The 23,465-nt window shown below is 33.5% G+C and overlaps 1 protein-coding gene across 1 annotated transcript in view; it reads left to right on the plus strand.

Annotated features, from left to right (window-relative positions):
- The first annotated feature begins 10,873 nt into the window (after positions 1-10,873).
- LOC116349207 (FMRFamide receptor) overlaps positions 10,874-23,465 on the plus strand; it is a 33,006-nt gene continuing 20,414 nt past the window's right edge. Inside the window, exon 1 of the mRNA XM_031780541.1 lies at positions 10,874-14,027. The gene's annotated coding sequence lies outside the window, so the exon portion shown is untranslated. The remainder of the gene's footprint in view (positions 14,028-23,465) is intronic.

Raw genomic sequence — 23,465 nt, forward strand, 5'->3', positions numbered from 1 at the left:
TGATACATTGCTCTTTTTATGGTGGCCTTTTCAAAACGGACATTTCCTCAGGCATGAACAAATGTTTCCGATTTAAATTAACGACAACATTAATCTCAATAAATTTCACAAAGTGCCAAATTCCGCCGGCCATATGTTTATCATAAGTTCAATGGAAGTTTTTTTCAACTATTGTTTCGGAAAGAAAAAGAGCAACTTTTTTAATTCTACCGTTAACTTACACTTACTCAATGAGCTGAAAACTGACCTGCATCTACTTGATGGAAGGATGGATCGATTATTCACTGCCATATAAAAACTGTTTTCCAGGAAAACCTCAAATGAGACGTCTCTTAAACTTACTGTTCAGACTATTAAACTGCTTGGAAATTCCCAGGATCAAAATAATGGTTTCAGTTTTTGCACGTTACGCTCTCATTGAAATATATTCAATGCGACATGTGTACCATTTTAGCCAAGCAGCTTTCACATTTAATATTGATATCAAAATTGATCTGTAATGTCTCTTTTTAACTCACACAGTGTATATGTGCATTTAAACGCTTTCATCATTCTTATGCAGAAAAATAAGATGACGTCTTTCTCTCTCTCTTCAAATTGCTTCTAGTACCGGAATAAATAAAATATTTTATCCCCCCCAAAAAAAAAAGAGAAACCGAAATATGTGTGTGCATGTGCATATTTGCTTTAGCGTACAAAGAAGGAAAAAAAATAACGAACTTCATATGAGTAAGTACTTGGGCGTAATGTATATCCGTTTATGAGCTGACACGTGTAAGTAAATAAAGACAAAAATCCACTTAAATGTGAAATGCCATAGCAAAAGATAGGTGAGTTATTATTTCTAAGCGGAATGAAGTCGATAAAACAGCAAAAACGCCGGCTTATTGAATGGTATTTTCGTTGTTGTTTTATCCTCCAGTCGGTTTGACATGTGATGAGTTCACTTCTTCCTTGATTCCGAATATTGCTACTGCTCAACGTGATAGATTCTTTTTTTTTTACATATTGAGCTGCACGTTGTCGTCGAGATGTATTGACGATGAAACTTTCATCGTTCGATTTATGGTGTAATAAAAACTTCAATATGAAAAACAACACCACACGTACATTTTTCGGATTGTTTTTTCTTCTTCTTCTTCTTCTTATTTCTTTAATAAACCGAATATGTGTGAGCTTTTTTGTCTCTTTGAATATTTTTGTTTTGTCATGGAAGCACGCTTATAAGAGATAATGAGCTTGAATTTTTCACATGAACCCATTTGATGCATGCGACAACATGTTATTATTATAAAAATGTTCACGTATAATAGACACTCATGGCATTTTTTTTTCGCCAGCACTTATCTCTTACATTTCGATAAATCCAACAGGTATTTGAACCCAAATAAAGATATGCCATCGATGATATCCGAATGAATAGAAACCCCAGGCACGAAATGCACGGTGTCAATGCCATGAAATGTGATTTGAACAGCATCGTGTCTTTTACACACAAAAATTATTTCTGTGAAACAAAATTCATTTTGTGGCTGATGGAATAAATTATATGCGAAACTCATAATTTGTCGTTACAATTTTGGCATCTGATCAAAGTTTTCAAAGCAAAGCCACAACAAAGTATATCTTTGATAAAATATTGACTCTGGCTTACAATCATAGAATTTCAATGTCGAAATTTCTATGAATTCCATTTCGAAGAACAATAATGTCCGTCGCAATTACGGTTTTGACGACATTATTATTATCTGCACAAATAATAGCAATTTATTTTATGATAAAATTAGACTACGCACTTTTTGTATATTCGATGCTTTACAATTTACAGTACAGACTCCATGAGCCGTTACCTGCGTTGAAAAAAGAAACGGATGAATATGATAATTTTTTTACTTTTCGATGAATTTGTCCGAATTTCCTTGCTTTCAGGAGGAAAATATTTGAAAAGACACAAAAATTCGAACTTTCTTCAAGACAATCACTTTCAGTCGGATGCAAATATCAACAATTTTCATTGAATTAACGTGGTCTTCGGATAATCGATGTTGTACTGTATTTCATTGATGAATAAATCAAGTTGGTAATGATTATATATTGCTGTCTACAAATACCGATATGTTGACATCTAGATAGCCATTCAGACTCTTTGTAGCTTAAATTTTCTTTGATACATGAAAGGGAATCGAGTGTAATAAACCGCTCGAAAATTATCGCTTTACTCTATTTACATCGATCTAAAATCGTTTGTTGAAATCTGCGAAACAATATTTGTCTGGATCTTGTTAAAATGCAAAGCAAATATCGAATAATCCAGCAAATACCGCAATTCGAAGAAATTCCATCAGTTTCTGTCATCGTGTTACACCATTTTATTTATACCTTGTAAGAAGAATACCAAACACAAACTATTTATAAAGCTCTCCCTTTTTTTCTCTCTTTCTCTTTCTGAGTATGTTGCGGAAAAAGTGTTTTCTACACTATTTTGGTTGTGTATACAAGATCTGTGGTGTGCTTGACAAAGGCAACCGCCAAGTGTAAAGCAAGTGTAGAGCTCTTGAATCATTTCAAAACAACAATAAAAGTGATTGTTATTGGGGAACGAGATTTTGTATCATGGATAAATACACAAGCAAACAGATGGAAAATTCGTTTTCAATGCATCACCATGACAAAGTTACGTGTATACGTCTCGTCATTCACTTACAAACTCGTTCATTCCTTCGTATTTCTGCTGAGCACTGGATTTTATTGCTAAACATAGCGTATTCTTTCATTTCTTTCTTTTTCAAATGTAAAATTTTCTCATTATTCAACTCACTTTGCGTAGTTTATCCCCTTTTATAGCGCTCATCTGCACGATGGCAAAAGAAATGAACAAGAAAATTGGGTCAACATCAGATGAATTGTTTACGAAGCAAACGGGGAAACAAAATCATGCACAACATTAGACACGCACAGTGAATCAAATGACGAGTGGTAAAATAAACCGGAAAAGTGTTGCTTTATTGACCGAAAGTGCAACTCGGGCAAATGAAAAACTCAGCGCATACCACCGCAAAGAAGAAAATCTTAAAATCTCCAGCATATTATTATTCGCACACCACACCACATCACAAAAATATACAATTTTTTTATTTCCTTTCATGTAATTTATAAACAAACGAATCGGATAAACTGGGATTTTCTCACATTACATGGCCATGGGCGCACATCTACGTGTCGGATATCATAATTTCGCTCAGTCAGTATTTTTCGAAGTGATATAAAAAAAGCATTTCAGTGTTTTCGCGCTTTAAGCACACAACCCAAATAAATAATTCATAACAATATTTTTCACTTAGCGCACATTTCATTTTTTGGGCGACGCGCATCCCTCGCATCTGTTATACATGGCATTTCATATATATTCGTATCGTTGGAGGCCCACTTTAGAAAAGCTCAATGAGCGTACCACTTATGCGACAGAGGAACGAAGCCGAACGAGGAGGACAAAGAGCGAAAATTATTGTCCTTTCAAAATGATTTCGAGTTCGGCATGCCGCATCGAATACAAAAGCGAGTCAAATGCGAATTATGGTCAACCGTATGTAAAGTCGTTTAATTAATTTATCTGAAGTAAAACGATTTAGCATGACTTTTAAATTGTAATCCAAATTTATGTTCGGTACGAGTTTTGAGGTTTTCGCTGCACAATAGTTCTGTGGTGTAAAAATGGAAAAACCAACCAAAGTTAAGAAGTGTCACTTTATACCCATGGATAACAGTGTCATTGTGCGTGGCTTTATTGGCTAGTGATTTGAGGTAGTTGAAGTCATTATTCACCATAAAACTATTATAATATTATATTTCTGATAGTGAAATACGTTCAAAACAGAAGATTATTATGCTTCTGTTGTGCTTGAATATTCAATGCGGTCGGAAAAGTAGGCATTCATGTGACTTAGAATGAATAAATGTGTCGCTTTACATGAGAATGAAATTCTATAAAATAATACCGCTTGCGGATGGGAATTATCGTCAAAGTTTTATTCATGCATATGCTCATTTCGAACAGAAGCCACACAAATGCATATGAAATATAAAATAATATAAAAGTATTTTATGGAAAATTGAACAATTTTACTTTTTGGAGCAAAACTTTTGCCGAGCATTTACGAGATGCATATTATATTGACAACACTCATTGAGTATAATACATTTGCCAAAGAATGCAAGAACGTTTGAATTGGCAACATGCCGATATCTTAGCAAATTTCCGTTTTGATGTTGTTTAATGATTTCATTGCTGTCCAAGTTCGGGTACAATTTTTTTAATTTCATTTATTGAAAATGTTGTATTTGTTATTTGCTTCGCAAATAGTGTCAACATTCAATTGAGTGCTTGTTTTTATCCGATTGGACGCTGGCCCAGTAATAATGTCCACACATGGTTCAATTGAGCAATTTGTGATATTGTAGAAAATAACATAAAACCGAATGGTAATATGAATTCCACTTTAATATCCTCTGATCATACAAATTTTCATTATTTGCATATTATGATATGCGTACACAATTCATATGCCATTACTGAAAATGCACTTTGAAATAAAAATATTCAACTTTTTTTTCTCTACTATGGTGGAAATATTCACATATTCTGCACTCATTCCAGGCTCATTTCGCATGATGCCAAAATATGAATGTTACACAACTTGAATACATTATGTGCTGGTGCATACTTGAGTAGTTAAATATCACACATTGCAACATATGGAATGGATTTGGTGTTTAAATATTTGGAATTCATCAACGATACACGATTGCATAGATATAGGAAGAGCACATACACATGCAATCAATATCTAGCAGCCTGGATATATCTATGCAAAAATGAATCCTTGGAATTTATTGATAAAGTTCCGTAGATTTGTGCAAAATCAGATGTGGGAAAAAATTGATTTAAGTTTGATATTTTGTGTCGCATACGATGTTTGAATATAGGCATTCATGACAATAAAAATTTAAAAATATTTACGAGAAGTATTCGCCGTCCGATTTTCCAATAATTGTGCCAATAAATGCCATTGTAAAATCAAATCAATTAAAACAATTTTATTGATATGACAATTTGCAAACTAGCGGGCGAAAATGGCATTTATTCCAACACTAGCATCAGTCCAGCTCTCAGACTTGATAATTCCATCACCACATTCGGGCACGTTTGCAAAACAAGCGCGCACCAGACACGCAGCTAACAAATGTTCGATGCATATAATTACCATCAGATCCGAATTGTGTGCTTCAATTAGTCTCGCATAAATCCAAAAAGAAAATGTGAAGCGCATAACTAGCGTAAATCTATACATAATCCAGCTTAATCGTTTGACGTGCTATTTTATTAATGAAATGATTTTCAAGTGTGAATTCAAAGTGTTTGGCAACATTGTCGCAGAAAAACACATATAGCCATCGTTATCATTAATTTGGATCAGACTTATGGTCTGGCGTATATTAATTAATCTTAATGAATGTAAATAATAAATGTACATTTTGAGCAGATTTTCATGAGTGGATCATAAAATGATTACGAATGTCGGTGGCAGCAGACGAACACGATGCAATGTGTCCTTAAATCTACACAAAACACCGTTTTATTGAAATCTAACACAATTTGGACCCGCCAATGATTTAAAAACGTGGTAAAACCCAAACTAACTTAATTGCCACGCCACAATGTCAAACAATTTTACATTAATTACTGTCTATTCGTGTCGTGCTCGCTCATCATGTGAAAATAAAATATTTTCGTAGCTTGACATAATTGCAACTATGTCATACCAATAAAATGCAGCCGTTTTCAATGAAGATTAACGTGAATTTGATGTGAATGATATGTAAGCGTGTGACATGAAAACCACGTCGAACCAATGAAGCCTTTTCGAAACCGAAACACTTCATTCGAAACCACAACATTCGGATGTGTCATCGCAACAGTTCGCTGCACGAATAAGTGATAAATATATTTCGAATGCAAAACACAATGGAACATCAGATGTAACACGATTATGTTCTAATTCCAGTTAAAATTACTGTTATGGAACTTACTGACTACTGTCTAGATCCATATGATGAAGTGACTCTTTCTCATACTTCGTATCAAAAAGCTAACATTGTTAGTTCAATTTGCAAATTGGTAGATTGGGGCAGGAAAGATCATCTCTATTTAAATAACATTAATTTTAGCTTAAGTGAGTTATATGTCAGAAAATAGCACTCCTTCTGGCTATTCAATATACGAAAACGAACATTTGATGCAAGAATCTATGTTTTTACTGAGAAAGGGTAAAGATAAGCAATGCAACTGAGATACAAAACAAGCTTGTTTTCGGTATCTGCAATCTTTGAATTGCTCTGTATGTAGAGCTAAAAGATAAAATGTACAAAATTGCAGCACTGAATTTTGCTGGCAGCTTTTCTCGTTCAACTAAATGCAATTTTGAAATGTTTTGTGTAAATACCTGCGTGCAATTTTCCGTAAAAAGTTGCAGGCGATTGTGTGTCGATCGGATAATACGCTTATGCTTGTACAAGCATAAAATAAATGGTTTATAAATTATAATGGAATGCAACAAAGCAAAACATGATGAATCACTAAAATAACATACAAAAAATTGCACCACTTTGTACTACGGTGTGATGATGATGGTCATTTTACCCATCAACCACTTAAAGGCCATCATCCACTATTCACTTCATAATGCGATATAAAATTCCATTCCAATTCAAAATGTTTGCGTTTCAGGTTTAAAATTGCTTACTATGAACAAACTTTACGCAACTCCATTAAGTGGCTGAAATAAAATCTAATTTGCTGCATAATAATCGTTTGAATCGACGCTTTCATCGTGTCAAAATAGATGAATTGGCTGGCAATAGAATACATTACTACGGAAAATTATGCGAGCAATTTCCATTCAATTGCAAAAGGATGATTAGGCTTTTGCATTTTTATTTGGTATGCTTGGCAAACCGGCTGCTGCCATTCATTAAATTCAAATTTAGAAATCCCTCGCATTTCATGTAAATTCAATATCAATAAATGAAAGTCTATATTTTTTTTATTTGGCTTTATTCATTTGTAAATTTTCATTCAATCAAATGATTCGAAAAATAAGCAAAAAGAATTTTTTTAAAGGGATTTGAGTGTCTAATGTTTATACAGACTGAATAAATATAAAAGCTGATTGCCAAAGTGAAAAGTTTTCACAATGAGCTCAATGGAATGTCTTTATTTGAAGCGATTTGGGATGATGATTTTATTAGATTATGCGCCAATTGGGAAATTGGGACAAGGGAATGAATCTGAAAATGATAGGGCAATTTTCATTTCGTATATAGGTTAGATAATTTGGCGCATCAAAATCCACCACATTTTTTCTATCCTCTTCAAACAAAATACACACTAATTACAACCCGTCAAATGACGGATATTATTATCTTATCATTTTATCAGTTATATGCATATATTTATGTCGGCTGCCCAATTCCAATTTTAATGGAAACTAAATGGGTGCTTTTCATTTTCGTTCTCTTCCGATTGAATAAATGCCATTAAAGAACATAAAACGTGTCGCATTCGAACGTCATGGGAATTAATTAAATATAACAACAGTTGTTGTTTTACTCCATAAATATAACAAAATGGCAGAAATTCCGTTGAAGCTGCTTATATCGATTCAGCTGTTCATTTTCACCTGTGTGCAAACATGAAATGGTCTCTGATGAATTTAAAATATATTTTTATGTATAATCGCATTGGGTGGGTAGCAACATGTGCCGTTTTTGAAGTTAAAATAAATTTAAGGCAACTAGGCATTGGAATTAGAAGCGAATATTACAATTTGAATACTGAATGTGCGTACACTACCGAAAAGAAGTTAAACGGTAATATTTGATTTTTGTAAAAAAACTGAATAAATATAAAACATTGAAAAACATATTTACATAATAATTCAAAGGATAAACACATTATTTTTGACATTGGACACATTTCTAGGAGTAAGACGTGTTATGAGCGTTTAACAAAACCTTTTTTTTCTCGATAGTGTACGTGTTATAATCAAAAGTGAGAGTGGCGGAAGCCATCGCTTAAATTAAACCATCCAGCTGAGAGTAAGCGAAAATGTTTTGTATCGCATGTGGTTTAATTTAGTTTTGTTTGAAATGTTCATCACGTTCACTGTCACACCAAAAATGAATGAAAAACAGCATGTTGAACATGGCAAGCAGTTTGCGTTGGCGGTGCAGATTTGAAATGGGTTCTACTTATGGAATTAAGTTTATTACCGATTTTAGTTGGAAATTTTGTTGATAATTTGCCACATATTAATAATAGCATAAGAGTACGAGTACACTTTTGAAATAGAAAAAAATTGAAACCAGTACGTTTAATTGATTTTAAGCGTCACTTAACCCAGAACTTGACCTTAAACAATGCTGCTTGCAATGTGGTTGCGTCATGCGGCGCCCATGTTTGGGATTTAAAGCATCAAGTTATTTATTGTGAAATTAATGTTTCACTCGAGTGCGTCTGTTTTTGAGCGCGTGAACTGAAACTGATTACAGGTCAAAATGAAATAACCTTTTTGATTTAACATCCATAATGCGTTTATATCACAACAACAACAACAACAAAAGGGCATGACAGCCACCAATTCTATGCTCATGATAAATTTCAATCGAATTTTCGCAACGAGGTAAATAACATTGTTGAGATGTGATATTTTTCTTATTCACTTATGTATTCGACGAGCCGATACGAAATGCCAACACATTCAACTTGGCACATGTGTCGCATGCCATTCGACTAGCTGACTGCGTTCAGTCAAATGTTGGAAGATTCATTTTGACTTGAATGAAATAAGACAAGAGCATAAATCCACAACAAACAAACAAATTATGTTCGACACAATCTTATCGATTTGGCTCTCGCATTCAATTCGCCGTTTGTAACATACACTCTTGATTCCTATATGATGTTGAACAAACCGAATAACACATTTACCGGCATTCTTAGTCTTATTTATTGGTATCATTGTCATTGAGAATTTATGTGGAAGAGAGTTTTGTTGGATGCCTTCGCAATCGTTCATTGCACTGTTGTTGTGCATTTGTGGGCGTTTAGTTAAATAAAATATTTTATCGCAAGCAAAACCAATAATCTTCAAAATATCGACAAACACACAATTTTCACACAATATCCACATTTTATGAACCGGTTCCTTATCGGTACATTACACCGCTGGGAACAATTCAATGTTATTTAGTATGTTATGAATCTGGTTTTGGCCTTTAGCTGATGAATCCCATTGTGCCTTTTGATTTTTCGAAGAAAATCAATATCAAACAAATCCACATCGAGAGAAAAAGAGAAAATATATTTAAAAAAGCACGAAATCAACATGAAAATAAACCTCTGTTTAACAGTCTGTTATACTTGATCTTTTCAGCCTGACATCGATATATACATACATTAGAAACAAGTTTACATATTTTAATTTCGACGCGAATGCAGACATTATATTAATTAATAAGCATCCTCTTCATTAATTGTCAGAACCAAACTCAAGGATATCTTGATTTCCACGAACATTCAGGATATCTTTAATTCGTGGAAAATGTTGTGAGAAGAAGCAAAATACCGGAGTGTTCTTGTTATGTCAGAGCTCGCTTCGAAATTACTGACATTGCGTACACATGAAAATACATCTGTTTCGAGCGGTGTATTTTTCACTTATCCAGATTGAACGAAGTTTACATAGTAAAAACTGGTCGTGATAAATGCAATAGAAAAAAATATTCTGCAGTTTTTATCAAAAGTATCTGTTGCCTAAATACATTTTCAATCTGTGACAATATGGAATCCAAATATAAGGAAAAAATGAACATTTTTCCGCTTTTATGAACTCACGTATCTCTCATGTAAATATCGCTTCAAAATGTGACAAGTGTCGTTCACTGTATTTTTTTCTAACTCTTAGACATTAAGCATGAATGCAGTGCATTCAAATGCCATTAGGTTTTTGCGTAATAACGATCTTCCTAACACACTTTTTATCGACCCATCAACTATGTGGCGCAATTTTTTTTGCATAATTCTTCTAGTTTTTGCTAGTGTTTTGCACTCAACGAAACATGGCAACATTTGGGAAAAACGACCATTTGGAAATTATGGAATTGCTTCGGAAATAATTGCTGTTTATGAATACGAACCAGGTAAATTCATAATTGCAAATAACAACATTTCGTTAAGTTAAAAACTAGCTAACAGATGCTACCATTTTGTTTGCTCGAAATTCTTTTAAAAATATGCTTTTCAGCTTTGCACATGAATTTGATCTGCCAAGTAAGTTTAATTTGTTCGCTGAAAAATGAAAAAAAAAATTGGCTCAACGAAAAAAAAATGCTCATTTGTCGAGTAAAAACCGGTTGGTGACTCAAAAATTCTCATTTCTCTCTCTGTCGAATGTGAGAAAGAGCGAAAAATAACACGACCACGTGTTGTAGCATTCAAAACATGAATCGACTATCATTCAGTAATTTCAAGTTCATCATGCCGTATGCACTTACGACACGGTTTAACACTCGGGCCGGAAAATATGCTCAGTCATTGGCTGAGTGAATTTTCCACGCGGCAAATATTTGTGAGTGAAATTATCCGACATTCGATAATTTCAACCAGCAAACCCGACCCGAAGTGAATTGGGAAAAACTGAAAACGCACAGTGAGACCGATTAAAGTCAAGCTCATGCAATGCGAGACACACGGAACTTGAGAGTGAATCGCTTACACTTCGAATCCATTGTATCAAGCTTGGTGTATTTAGTTACCAAAAATCGCTACGATTGAACGGTACAAGTTTTATTGCTGCTGTTTGTCAGCAACTTTGTCCATCGAATTCGATCGAAGATACACAGCGCTGTGTGGACCAACACAATATTGGAAACCTAACACGTTTTTCAAGTGTTTCACATAAAAATAAGAAAATAGATCGCAACAACAACCACATGAACTATAAAACTTAACTATAAAAACAAGATTAAAAATTCTGATAGATAAAAGACAAGAAAGTAGACACACGACCCATTAAGTTTCGAACGTAATTTTAAAATCAATTTAAAGTAAAAAGTTTTTGGTTTTATTAAATTTCAAATTAATTCTTTTGTGACATTTTCTTTTAGAATGTGGTAAAAGTAAGAAAAAAAATTAATAGAGACGCCAACGATACGATGAGATACAGAGTGAATACGCGACAAACGAACGAATGAACGAAAATAAACGAAGAGAAATGATATAAATATAAATGATTAGTATAGTGTGTGATTCTTTTTTTTTCGCTCGAAAATACATATGATGCTGACCAGATACGAATAATAATTATTTTCATCGTTCGTTGTCTTAGTCGCTTGATTATTTGTTATATTTCGTATGATATTCATTCACGCGAGAAAGGAACACAGTGTTTCATTGGTAATATATGTTATGTTATTGGCCAGACTACCTTTTTTTTAATTTCGTGGATGATTTCCCGCCCAGTGGATATTCTTTAACACAAATAAACCGTAAATATTTAAACAAACCGATACAAATTAATTTCCCCCGGCCTAAATACACACACACGTACAAAAGATAAAATTGTGTGATCAAATCAACAAAAACGAAAGAGAATTTCAATTTTTACAAGAAATAAGATTATATTGGATGTTTATAAAAATATCCTTGTGTCGTATGTTTGCCGTCGCAGCTTATTTATTTATATATAGTTTCATTGTGTGATATGAAAATAGCGTTGAATACAAGCGAGCGAGAGAAACGAACAGCGATATTTTGCATTTTTAATAATAATTTTTCGTGTGTGTGTTTTTATTTATTTATTCATACTTTGCTCACGGTTGGTGGTGATCTTCCTCCTCGAATTGGCTATTATTGTTGTTTTTGATGACTCGTGTTGTTGATCTGTTCGTGTGTAGATTATTTTCAGAACAGAAAATGGTTCACAAAGAAAATTTTATTGTGCCACAGTCATGTTATGCGTAAAAGTTTTTGTGAAGGTAACTACGAAACGGAAGCACATATCCGAGTCAGATTAATGTGGCTCCTGAACACGACAGAATAAGAGAAACCTTGCAAAAACAATAGAAAACCATCGTGAACATTCAAATTAAATTAAAATTCAAGTGAGCGCAAGAATGGAATGTTTTTGAAAAATAACGAAATGTATCCGAAATGAAACGAAACAAACCAAACTGTGTACTTGATAATAAATAATGCAAAAATAAAAACAGTGTACTTGATTCAGACAATAACGGGGCTTACTTGTTCGAGTTATATGAATTGATGTAAATTATGAACATTTTGTTGAAGTTAATTAGCATGGTGAAATTGAAACGAATAATCATCTGAAATAAAATGACCGAAAATAAATGATGAACAGTTGCAACTTTACAAAATAAGCCTTTGGCCGAATTAAAAAATTGCATCAATTTAAGGTCAATCATCACATTTAATGCGAACACATTGCTATAATAAGTAAAATTACAGTGATCGACAAACCAAAAGAGAAGAAACTAGTGACTTTACGAATTCCTCTTTCATAAACCAGCAATCATATATCAACGCAAAATACTTACGTAAACGAGAGAAAGAAAGCATCGACCAGTACAGTGTCTATAAACCGGCATTAACATATACTTTTTCGTTCCATAAACTTCTTCTTTTGCTTACTTAACGTCCAACAATTGAACGGCATACCAAATATGAGCAAGAAATGCGGGCCAACATGAATGCACAAAATTGCATTTAGCAACGAGAGAATTTGTGCTTCGCATTGACGATCGATACGAATTACAATATTTTGGAATGAGAACAACTGATGAAGAAAGAGGCGAGAATCAGTGAAAACAGTCGAAACACGCAAAAAAATTCGTAAGGACGAATAACGAATAAAACAAGCGCGTAGTTGGTTCGTTCGTGCCTGTTACTTGTAGTTTTGCTTGCGGACACTTTTTTACAACACAAAAAATATGTCAGATAAAACCAGTTTTTTGTAGACACACCAGCGTTTCTGTTGTTTTATGTTATCTCGTGGTGATTGTCAAAGTGCTGGATGGTTTCGGTTTCGGTGTACCATATTTCCAGTGTTGCATACAGCTGTTGTTTCGATGCATTGAGCTACCATCGAACTGAACGCACTTGGTCGCATTAATTGTAATTTTTGGTGTTCCGCATGTTCGTGGCTGCTTTTATGGCATGCATTCATTAATAACATTATTAACATCAGACTAAAGTGAAATTATGGACCATGGTTATGTCGCCAGAGAGGATTTTCATTGAACTGAAAAGCAAAAAACCAACACTGATAAAAATAAAATGAAATTGTCACTACGATGCACACAAAGTTTGAACAATGATTGCAGAGTGTCAATGTTGTAGTTTCGAAGTGTTGCTTTCTTTTTAGTGTGATAACAAAAAAAAAGAGTGCAAGTCATGTTCAGATTCATTATGAATCTCTGACTGAACACGATAAAACTTGGTGGTGACTATTTGAAAGGAAAAGATAACGAGACAAAAAATACTAATTAAAATTACGATCACGCTGTTGTTTTAAATGGTTTTGTTCGGATAAAATATATATTTTTATTTTTATTCGTTTTTCTTGCGGAATAATTGATAAATTTGCTGGTGATTCGACGTCAATATGAATGAAAAAAAAAACAAACTCATTTTCCGCCATTAAATCGAACAAAAGCGGACATCCCTCATAAGTTTTTGCTTCTTCTTGTTTGTGTATATGCAGCAAAATCCAGTCAAATAAAGCGGTTGGAAATTACTTTTGACATTTACAACGACGTCACCGGGAAATGCGAGCAAACCGGGCTCGTCAAAACACATTGCCAATTCAATCATTGCAAAATGATTAATGAAGATTTTACGCTCGAAACCTTCTCAACTCATACCTATACACAATAAATTTTATGCGAAAAAGGTTCGTATTCCATCATTAGTTTACATTGCGAATTTTTCATAAATCAAATTTTACCCAAAAAATCATTTTTTTGCTCTGTCTTTCATGGATTATTCGATAACGACGTAATAATTTTCTCATTCGATTAATGAAAAAAAAGTCCGTGCCAATGGCAATGGATTTTTGACGAGAAAATGGTATTATGTCATTGTATTTGGCCATTCTCATTTATCGAATACCGCGAAATCGTCAATTTTGCATCGAATCGCTTGTTCTAGTCGTCATTTTTTTTTGCTTTCATTGTGTGTACTTTGTTTTCACAGTTGGATCATATGGCATAGCCATTGATTGTGCCTTTCGTCAATTCGTTTTGTTTGTGATTGAATATTTTCCTTCTCAATGTTTTCGCGTTTTTTTTTTCGTTTTCACCATTTTCATTTCATTTAGCGACTTTCCCAAGCATAATTTGTGAGCTAAAAAAAACTTGGCATATTTGCAAATTCACAATTGCATTTCCGTTTTATGTTTTTTCCACCTCTTTTTTTCAAGTTTAACGTACACATTTGGCAACGATGTTTGCTAAGTTTTTGATTCTTCCTTTCAACGAAAACATTTACGATCTTTCCTGCCAGTTGTTACATTGAAGTTTATTCGAATGGAAAAGCCACAAAGTTTCGCACAACACAAGAATGACGCTTCAAGTTTGGATTTCAATCAAATCTTGATTATATGTGGTTTGAATAAAAACTTATTTATGGATCAAAATTTCGGTTAAAGCGATAACGCACGATGTGTGTGTGCATCATATCTCGTTTGTTTACGTCATAACATAACGTTCGCTGTGTGAATATGATTTATTTACATTCATCCATCGTTTGCGCCTCGTGGTACTATCGAAATGTCAATGGTAAATTTGGTTTTATTGTCAAAAATTTATTATTGAATTCACAGTGGTGACGCCAAACACTGTTGTCGCATTGAAGAAACAATTAAATTGAAAGGAATTTACTGTTTGTTAGGAAACAAATTTCAATTGTTTTCCGTTCCCTTTTTATATTACGTAATTTATAGCAGACACTTTTTGAGTTTAATCGAAAGGACAATGTTTGGCCTCAAATTCAAAGGCCCATATTCGTGAACGTGATGTAAAATCGAATTCTTAAGATTACAAATTCCTCGAAAAAATAAACAAAGCAACACCCCATACATGCTCTTTAGCATATATATTTTCCAAAAAGGATCCAAATCTTGAAATGGATACGATTTTGTTATTTCGGAGCAGCTGATCGACTAGCATCGCAATTAAATCAAATTAAAATCAAATTTAATGGATTTCGAACTGTTGTAAATACCTATCAAACGCCTACATCTCGAAATGCGAATCGAAATGTAAAAATTCTGTATTTGCTTAGTCCAATAATAATCTTTTGCATTAAATATTGAAGTGTCTGGCATTTGGTGAAAATACTTTCGCCTAGTTCACATGCAAGACTCCATACCAGACGGCAAAAATGTATGAATGTATTACCGTCTGGTCAATATTACGATTAAGACCAATCAAAAAAGTTTCGAAATCCTCATAAATACTTGAATTGAAGTTATAGATGAGTGTTCGTTCGTATTGAAAGTCAAAATCAAGTTCAAAAATACATTGATTTCATTTTGATTGATTGCAATAAAACCACTTTGCTAGAGAATTTCGACTATTTTCGGATTAATTCATGGTCTATAGCAACGAACAACATCCACACATAGTATTTTGGTTTATGGGCAATATTTGTTGAATTATAAATACTGATAGCGATGATATTATAACCATTTGATCACTTTGTTCGATGATTTTTCTTTCAATGTCCTTTAATTTTTTGATTCTATCTATTTGTATTCAAGTCAACAAACTACTAAATCCATAATTTTACGGGGCTTAACGCATCATTGTAGTTTTATGGTTTTTTTGATTTCATCATCGCAACGAATGGATTCGTTTGATTTTTTCTTTTCGCAATATATCGTCATAAAAGGTCATTTAGCCTGAACTGCATACACACAAATATCAATCGTAAAATGGCAAACCATAAAATATTCGGATAGTTTTACTATCTTTTGTGCAACACTCGTATTTCAATAGGATGTCGGTTTTCTATTTCGTACAGTAAAAAAATGAACACTGTCTTTGTTGCTTATATCACATTGAAATCAAGTTCAATCACTCGTATACGGCGTGTAGTTACACGGTTGGAATGCATCGTTTGTTTTCGGAATTCAGAAATGATGGAACCATTTAAATTCAGCAACCGTAAACGAAATGATCGATCAAAAAGATATCATAAACATTTTCATTCGCACACGTTTATATCATTTTTTATAAATAATTAAAAGCATATCATGAAAATTCTGATTTTAATTGCAGATAAATTGCTATGGATACATATCCGTTTAATACTTTGCAAAAAATCCAAACATAAAAGATATTCGAATTAGCAAAAGATAAACTCAAATTCTATTTGAGAGACTGCGAAAGCACGTCGCATCTCATCTCTTGTTCTCACTTACGGGAATTTCTGTAAGCAAGAGAAGGAGGTATCTAACTAATCAGATATGATTGGAAAATATCTTCAGCATACTTATAAATGCTCTAGCTTTACTGAAGGAGGCACTTTGCTTCGACGCATAATTGCAATAAAAAATGAGTGAGCCAACCATTCTTTTCATTGCGTTTATTCTGATGTTATACGATATGAATAAAAACACCGCTGTGTTGGTCTCACCAAGTTCTACCCAAATTATGATGTATAACAAAACTGATTTTTTTGCCTTTCGTTTCCTTGTGTCATAATTCGTCCGGTCTGAAGAAAGCCATAAAAGATATAATTTATGGAAGAAGTGCTTTAATTCAAGCATTATTAAAACCGTTCATTTGATGGAATTAGATAAAAATCATCGCACTTGGTATTTTAAACTAATCTTTTGAAATTTCAAAAATAATGGTGGCATAATATGTTCGCTAAGTAATTCCAATTTCTTCAATTTAATTGACATTGTATGTTTCCATTGGAAATTCGGAAGAATATACTACAATAGAGTGGAAAAATTCTTGGCCAACTATGCCACCAATAATGATAACATTTGAATTGTATCAATATTGACATGGAAGTTTCGAGGTAGTAAATAACTTTTGGAATGTATTGATTGACGAAAAAGATGAAGGAGGCATTTTCTGACAGTTACAATACAATGTATCAACAATCAATTTGTGTTGACCTTTTTGGTCGGTTTGTTATATATAACTGGTCTATTTGTCCACATATTTGACCCACTAAAAGTCCGGATGGCGCCCATTTTTTTATGTCAAATGGAGAAAAACATTTTATGAAGTCACTCTTATTGAAGTCAAATCGAAATAAAGCCAATAAAAAGCAGAAGGACCAAATCAGGAATTTGCATCACAAACACAAATCAAATAGAAATCATGTTCATTGGTTTGCAAAAATGACATCAAGTAAAACGAGTAAAAGAGAGAAAAGAACGGTTACCTTATTTGCAAATATTATTGAATATTATACTTTATGATGTTTTATATGAGCAACATTGGTTTGGCACAATGGACCCCAAGCAAATACATCCAAACAAACGGCAATAGACATCACAGCGTTATGATACAAATGGAAATTTTGATGGCAGAGAAATATGCATTGCATTGAGTGAATGAAGTTGAATAAAAAATTGAAAGCGATAAAGAAAAATGTGACGTCGCTTTATATTTGCCTGATGACATTCTACGTAGCGGAAAAAACAAATCCAACTTATTTTCCAAAGAAAACCCTAACTGAAATTTAAAACATGCTGATTTATTCTGTTCGTTTGTATGTTTGCATTTCTTCATAAACTACAGCGGAAAGAGCATCAAAGCGTGACAAAGACGGGTAATGGTGAACCTATTCATTACAATTGTGGTTCTAAACATTGTGAACGCAATCAAATTTCAATGAAATCTAATAAATATTGTGAAGCAAAATCCATGCAATATTTGATATTAGTTTCTATCGCCATGGTAAACTTTCAACTTTGATTATGAACGTAACGTGAAACCTGTTAAAATAGTTTAAGGTGAGTTAGAGTTGATGTTTTGTTTGGAAAAACAATAGGTGGCACACAATATGCGGTAAGCGATTGGGTTGCGACTGTCATAGTATGTGTATGTTCAAGCGAGATGACATTTTTCATACCACCGGCAATTGCAATTCATTTTACGAAATCTATTTGACGCCAACCGTTAACAATTGTTCGGCATCGATGAAAATAAAAGGTGCACTGTACAATTTTGCATCGGTAGATCCAGTTCTAATGTTCAACGATAAATTGCAATTTGAAAAGAGACGAGATTATGGTGGAATTTATTTTATGGACCATTTTACCTGAACCAACAAAATACCATACCTTTTTCCATCGACAAACAATAACTCATGATTCGATCAATAAATCTCTCTCTTTCTTTCTCTCCCTCGCTTCTTGGCCAAGGGGAATGAAATGTTAGTAAATATATTGTGAACCATCGTTTTTACACGCAATTTCCAACGATGGCTAATCAATATACATTACATGAGTTGACACAAATACAAGTTTGATGTTTGAAAACAATAAAACAACACAAACAAGCGAAAGAAAAAATCGTTCAACGCAATTGTGACCATATTAACCCGTTGATTGATTGTTTTCATGCTGATGCAGCAGTAAAATATATTGTTCGGTTAATTGATACATACAATAATAGTTACGGAATGCCCTGAATGCATCACAAACCAATTTATCCAAAGTTACGCACACACCGTCTTGTAAATCGGTGATTTATTTATTGAAATTGTTTGAACATGACTGATTATCGTTGAAATGCAATTCGATCGAAAGTGACTGACATTTCTCAATGAACGGAATCGTCATATAATGGATTGAAAATGACCGATTCAAACGATATTATTGTTTTCCTTGATGAATTGATTCGATTTTCGTTTGTCGTTTTTTTTGTTTTGTTAAAACGTTACGCACCCCATCATTTTCTTGACTCAGCAAAACATGTGTATTTCCGTTCGTTCGGATTTATTTACACAAATTACAAAATTTACGTTTGAACGGCGATTTACCTTTTATCTTCAATTTCTAGCGTAAGCGCGAAATCGTTCTTAATTGAATTTTGTTGACGTTATCTGAGAATGTGCTATACACAAAATCCATTTGCACGAACATCGAACATAAAATTACCGGATACAATTACAAAAGCAGTAAATGCTTTTTATTATTGTCGTCAGTGTAATTGCAATGGAATTTCGGTTCGCTTTTTTGATTTGGTGAGATGTGATATTCGTGTGGTGTAATAAATTGAATTTGTGCGCAAAACATTTAGTCAAATACTATCGATGATGGTTTCAACAAGCCACCGTACAATGTGGCTTTCGGTTTTATCTACTTAAGCCCATTAATCATGATACTCAAAACATAATCCAAAAAAAAAACACACAAAACAGTCTAAAAATGTTTGGCTGCAATCATGATTTGGAGCGTAGCAAACATTCGTGGACATAATCTGGCGCATATCGCACTTAATCTGACAGAAATTGAAGCTTTTGAGGGCTAATCATTTTATCAGTAGACCAAAATTTGTCATCATCGCATTGCCAAATGAGCGAAAATAGATTGGAAAAATAATCCCGAACAAAACATAACCCAACAGAAAGTCATTAAACTTTCCTAATTCAATTATTTCAGATCAAAAATGATTAGAACTCATACGGACAACGAAAAATACGTTTCCATTTAAATTTTTCCATCAGAACATATTAAAACATAGAATTTTGTCGTTTTCTGCGAAAATAAACAAACGAAACGCATCTTTGTGGTGTGGAAAAAACTTTGCCGACTTAAATCAAATTCTATTAGTAAACTTTGACCGAAAACTTTCATCCATCAAGAAGAGCAGACCATTTAGTTACAACAAACACCGATTACATTCGCTCAATGGTGTCGTAATAATCACACTTCGGGCCATTTAGTACAAATTGATGAAAGACACCAGCAACATAAGGAAGCAGAAAGAGAATTCAATATGGCATGGCAGAAAAAAGCTCACTTGCCATTCGCCTGGAATTAAATGGTCAACAAAAAATGAAATGCTCTCTTTTTAAAACGAAACTTAGCCAACCGGAATTGTGCTGCGTCAGAAAGTGACCTTTTTTGTTCCTTGATTTGTAATCGTGTTCACCAACACGTTGGCGTTGGTTTTTTTTCTCACTTAAATAAATAATGACAACAGAAAAAAAGTTTTCCGCACAAACTTTATTCGAAAGAAAATTCACTTGATCAAGTTTCTCGACAGACTTCGTATTTTTTTCTCTCGTGCTATCAATTTTCCCCCTGACATGTTCACTGATAACACTAATTCACCCGTTTATTGTTTTCGGCATTTTATCTCTATTCTTTTTTTCGAACAGCTTCCCACATATACTGTCGCTTCTAGTCCACGATTCGTAATTGATCTGTGTCAAGCTTAAATTTTCATTTCCAACGATTGAAACTTTTGAAACGATTTCTTTGTTGGTTTCTTTGTTGTTCACTACACACGTGTTTCAATCACTGTGGAAAACATTTTTTTCTGAAATTCATTTGAATCGGCTTATTGATGCTCGATTTGTTTTGTGTTGTTGACGGTTCCACAAAAAAATATCGTATCAATAATTTCCGGTATTGAAAAGTCATGCAAAAAACTTTTATTTAATTTCTTGGAAAATTATAATGTTGGCATTTTTTCTTCTTTAAAGGAAGATGTAATACTGATATGAATACAATTTCAAGTGGAAATGTGTCACCTTTTGATGTCTCTTATAATGAAATAGATGTTTGAATATCATCATCATCACAAATTTACCCATGGAAACTCCCACGAAAAATTTTTTTGTGCAAATTATGTGTCTAAAAATAATATTCCATTTTTGGTGTAGCGGAGGCACTGGGTTTCGCATACAAACAGTGAGACTCACTGAGTGAGCAATGAATATTCATTATTCGTATTTTACGAAGAAGGCGAACGTAATGAAGTTACGGCGAAATGAGCACGTGTAAAGCAACTAGGTTATTATGTTGCGAGCACTCACATAAGATGCCGATTCATTGAGATGCTGATTATGTGACAAATATTCGGTTTAAAGGCATTTTTTAAAATACATACTATTCTTTCGAAAAAAACCAGTGCATGGTTTTTTAGTTATTTTTTTGTTGTTGTTCAAAGCAATAATAATTTGGTAAAGTACCAGCTTGATAGCATAAAGATGGTGGTGTTTCTATAGCATTTGGGAAAATGTACATCAGTGTCGAAAATCTGTGTCTACACAGATTGCGTTGCTCGATAAATCTTGTGCGAAAAAAATACGACAAAAAAACAGCACAGCTATTTTAGCAGCGCCAAAATTTATGACGCACACCCGTAAGCAAGTCACAACGGAAGTTCCGCTGGATGGAAAGCTTTTCATACAAAAAAAATGCTGTATGTCAGTCTTTAGTTCACACACGCTCCCATTCTCGATACAAATCATTTTAAAAATGGTTGACTTTACCCTCGGTTTTATTCATTTTAAATTAACGTTGCTTGTTTTTAATTGAATTACCAACCTCTTCCCCCCTCGCACGAGCATCTGCAGCAATAAATATTCTATACACAAATTTTTGCGGCTTAATCCAGCCTATAACAATCAGTTGGAGTAGGCATAGATTCCCATGTTTAGCATTCGAATGCTAATTTCATGCAGTCGGTTTAGCCAGGGAATTTCCTTCACATGAAAACCATAAATTATTCCATGTTATTGTTCGAAATAATCATTTACTCCAAAACTAACAGTTGTTCAGTTCAACGAACGTGAAAGAAAATGCGCACGAATTACAGATGCTGTTTCCAAACTATTGCTGCCGATTTATGTTTAACCATTCCAATAAATTTGAAGTAACAAACACTCGCATTGTGTTATAAGCTGTCAAAAGCCAACAATTGATTATATGTAATTACAAGCTTTGCATTTATCACAATAATTTCCTCTCCCGCTTTTCACAGTAGTCATTTTTAAGCGAATTTGCGTCACTTCCAATAAATATGTAGCTTCTATATCATTTTCATCAACCGTCAAAAGACAGGAATATCCTGTTTTTCAACGGAGATCGGAAATCTTGCAGTCATTTTATGTCAATCATTTTGAGAACTCAGGTGCTTGTCGTTTTGAGCACTCTTCAGTATTTTTTTCTCGCGAAAAAATAATAAGGCATTACCTATATGACGAACAGTTTTATGCTTTCTTGAAATTCAATACAATCACATCACGTTTATATAACTTTGCTTTTTCAGATGAAAATTTTCCTTGGAGGAGCGTTTCCCCAAGAAAAATCTTTGAGAATGTGAATGCATCATACCCGCTTGCATCAATAAACACGATATTAGTCAAATAATATTTCATCGACATTCCCTGGATTCAATTGATTCCATTCAATACAGAAAATAATGAATAAATTCCAACTTTAGAATAAAAAATAATATCATTTTCAAACAACACTGAATTCAACTGAATTCCTGTCAACCTTGGAAATTGATTTTCTTTCAACGATATTTCGTCATAAATGGAAAATGCAAGTTGCATAACTTTTGCTTATTATATTTTAATATTCGTCAAACGACATTGCCATGCCATAGGAATTTTAAAATGTTGAAAGATATTATATTGCACCTCGATTCAGCTGAATTCTCTCTAGAGCAGACAATATATTTAGCTGTCGTCATCTGGATATTTCAGCTCGTCTGGATGCCGTCAGCAGATGATGCGAAGTGAAAACAATAGAAGTGATTGTTATAGTAATACCAGTATATAGCAAGCTTATATACCTATAACAATCAATTCTATTGTTTTCACTGTGTATCATCTGCTGACGATATCCAGATGAGCTGTAATATCCAGATGACGACAGCTAAATATATTGTCTGCTCTAGAGGAACCTTTAAACCAGTAATGTGCGAGCTACATTTTACAGGGGGGGGTGATTTTTCAAAAACTAAAAATTCTCTCATCTGAACAACAAATTTCGTTTTTTTTTTTTTTTTTTTGGTATTCAAATTTTTTTCGAAAATCCCTAGCAAATCGAAAGAATTTTATCCGCGCAAAACCTCAGGAAATTACAATAAAATCGTTTTTTTTTTTTTTTGGAAGTCACTTTTTGGGGCGAAAATCCCTAGCAAATCGGAAGAATTTTCTCACCCAAACAAAGTAAAGAGCTAAAAAAAAAAAAAAGGTCTTCACTTTTTTCGTGAAAAACCCTAGCAAATTCGAATAATTTTCGCGGAAAATTTTTTCTCATCCAAATCACTGCTTTAAACTATCTGGTGAACGTCAGACTATTTCTTTGCATTTTGTTTTAGTTTCCAACATTTTTTTT

Source organism: Contarinia nasturtii, unplaced genomic scaffold (genome assembly GCF_009176525.2).
Source record: "Contarinia nasturtii isolate CC-2019 unplaced genomic scaffold, AAFC_CNas_1.1 Cnas_scaffold_2806, whole genome shotgun sequence".
NCBI classification, from domain to species: domain Eukaryota; kingdom Metazoa; phylum Arthropoda; class Insecta; order Diptera; family Cecidomyiidae; genus Contarinia; species Contarinia nasturtii.